Here is a 3343-nt window from a genome sequence, read left to right on the forward strand (position 1 = left end):
ATTGGGAAAAAACTGAAAAAATAGTGTAATTAGTTCTATATATTTGTATTTAGATATTATCTTTATTTAATTTATGTTAGTTTTCATATTCTTATTTTCATTAGTTTATGGCTTAAAAAATGACGAGAAAAATCCGACTTGGGCTCATTACAAAGAAGAAGCGCCCAATGATTCCTCAAAAAAGGGGAAATTTGATTTGCAACAATTTCAAACAAAATATTAAAGATTGAGTGGCTAGAATGGAGCAACATTTAATTAGAACAAGGAACGATGAAGAAATGAAAAAAAGTTTTTATTTTAGAGATTAATAAAGATGAAAGTTTTTATGGGTTAGGATTAGGTGGTGATGAGCTTGCACTAATTAGTGACATTAAAATTGAAAGCTCACCGACAAAAGGCCCCATGGGCCAATTTGTGAAAGTTGAAGCTCATCAAACAACAATAAATAATGCTGAGATAAAGGAGGCTTGTCATGCCATAGTTTATTTTAATGCAAATGCATTACATTTAATTTATGCAATATTCCATATTTTAAGCTTATGTATGAAGTTATTGCAAATGGGTGGGGATTCAAGGCACCAAGTTCTCACGCAATGAGAACATGGATCCTTTAAGATGAAGTAGATAAGGTTAAACTAATGGTAAAATACTACAATAAATCATGGTAAAAAAAATATAGTATAATGGTAGATAGTTAGACTGATGGCAAGTCTAGAAATTTAATCAACTTCCTTGTTGACAATCTAACTAGTATAGTCTTTTTAGAGTCTTGTGATATAAGTGAAGTTAGAAAGACAACTAACAAAATTGTTTAAGTTATTTGTTGAAGTAATTAAAGAAGTTGGAGAGCATAATATAGTCTATTTAATTACAAAATAATGCAATAAATTATAAGGTTGTTGGCTTGATAATGAAGGGTAATGAGGGTTCGAAACACATTTTTGGATAACTTATGCAACACATTATATATATTTAATTATTGAAGACAAAGGTAAAATACCTTTGAATGCAAAACAGTTTTAGAAAGCAAACCGTGTAACAAAGTATATATATGGTTTTGATTGGGTGTCAAATTTAATGCAAAACTATACAAACAATAAAGAGCTCCTATGCCTAGCTATTGTTCATTTTGTTACATCTTACCTCATTTTCAAAGCATTGTTGCAAAAACAAACAAGCATTAAAGTTTATCTTTCAAGCAAGTGATTATTTGTCAAAGAGCAAAAAAAGTCATGTCCATTGTCACTAAAAATGAAAGATTTTGAAAATATGTTTCTTACATTATCAAAGTCACTCAAATGGCAAGTCAGCCATGATTTTTTTGTTTAATGATATGAGAAAGGGAAAATAAGAATATGCTTTGAATGTGGACAATGTTGAGAACAAGTAAATGCATATTTGAGAGATTATTGATAATAGATGAAATGATCAATTACACCAATCTTTACATGCAATAAGGTACTTTTTAAATCTATATTTTCATTATGATGATAATTTTATAAAATATTTAAAAATTAAAATTTGTTTTATGGATTGTTTAGAGAAAATGGTTCTCAACTTAAAGGAGTGTTGTCAAATCACAATTTAATTGCTACATTAGACAATATAATTGGTTTATTTGATAGATTAAAAGTTGTTGGCACAAGAAAGCAAACAAATCTTTTTTTTTTTTTTTTGGATTAGCAAGTTGTGGGGTTAGGCAGACCCCAACTAGATTACAGAAGAGCCTCATAATCTATATCTTTGATTTATTCGTTTGCATTTTTTTGCTACATTGTTTTGCTTTGATTTATGGTTGCATATGATCCATGTTTTATTATATATATATATATTTATTTATATTTACAATTTTATAGCTGATTGGTGGAATACATTGGTGATGAAATAAAAAGAATTTTGAGGGACTGTTTCTCTGATTGAGGCCCAAATCCCGAGGCTGAAAACTCAGAATCAGAAAAAAATACTATACATAGAAAACTTAGATCTATGTCTCATATTTCAAAAAAACAAAACCTGCGCTGGGACATATAAATCACCAATGACAGAGATATGGCATCCTCATTGAAATCTGTCGGAAGTGAACAAAACACGGACCCAAAATTTAAAGTTGGATTCTGATGCCAAAATCAGTGGACTGGAAAATCTTTTTGACAGAGAACCAAAAACAAAAGTTGCTGAGGGTTGTTTCAGATTTCAGACAAAAAACAGATCACTAGAAAATGACACTATGATGCTGAGATATAGCCTCTGCAACTGGGAATGGTCATGGAAAAATCTTAGGATAGAAGGGTTATTTTCTTTGATTTTGTACACAAGAAAGATTTTCAAAATGATTTTGGCTCTGCACCAAAAAATGTTGAACGTAGCCCTTTATGAGTCAGCTTTCAAAACGCTTAAGAATCTTAGCAAAGGACTTATCTGACTACATCTATGGATCCAAATCTCCGGTAGCTTCGATGAAAATGCAAAACTGTGGATGTGCTGATTTTTCACCAAAAATACAGTTTTAAAAAGATAAATAATGTTTTTAATTCAAATATGAGAATTGTGTGTGCTCGGGCTACAAGTTGATTGCCTTTACTCCCCAAGTGAAAAGATATGAGATCTCGATGGTGACTGGCATCGCCGAAGTTTGGAAAAAATACAAAAAATGATGTAAAATGTAAAAAGTTAGACAAACTAATTTAAATGCAGTAAATCCAGATAAAACATAAAAATGCGAAAAAAAGGAAAAAAAAACTCACTATAAGCTTAGGTAGTTCTCTTAGACAACTCAGCAAGGGCGGGGTGAATCAGGTAAATCTTTCACAGGGCTAAGGCTCTACAAACCTGGGTCCAACAAAATGAACCTAGTAAGCTTGAGAGGTTGATCTAGAACTAGATTGATTGGGCTAGTTAGTTTGACATAATAGGATTGACCTAAGCTTAGGTGGGCTTTTAGTGCCACAGGGTCTCCTTGACTTAGACAAATATGATTTTGAGTCCAAATATTTGGATTCTTGATTGGCTGGATGTTTGAGGTGCCAACATGTCATTGGTTGGGATTGCTTGGGTTATCCTAAAGCGTTTGCTTAGTAAAAAAGAAAAGAAGCTTTTGGCAATATTATTATGCTCATCCTAATGTTTTGGAAGGCCTAAACTCGAAAATTCATATTTTTTGGTATGTTAGTTTGGGCGAAAAACACATTTCTTTAAGTGAAAATTTTCTAAAATGACATGTTTTTGAAGAATTTTGCTTGTTTTTATTATAACTCCCAAAATATGTCATTTTAACATGAATTATTTTTGTTTGAAAGATAATAAATTTATCTTTAATGTGCTCAAGACCCAAAACACGTGTTAA

Source organism: Nuphar pumila, chromosome 10, assembly GCF_984573655.1.
Source record: "Nuphar pumila chromosome 10, dmNupPumi1.hap1.1, whole genome shotgun sequence".
Taxonomy (NCBI): Eukaryota; Viridiplantae; Streptophyta; class Magnoliopsida; order Nymphaeales; family Nymphaeaceae; genus Nuphar; species Nuphar pumila.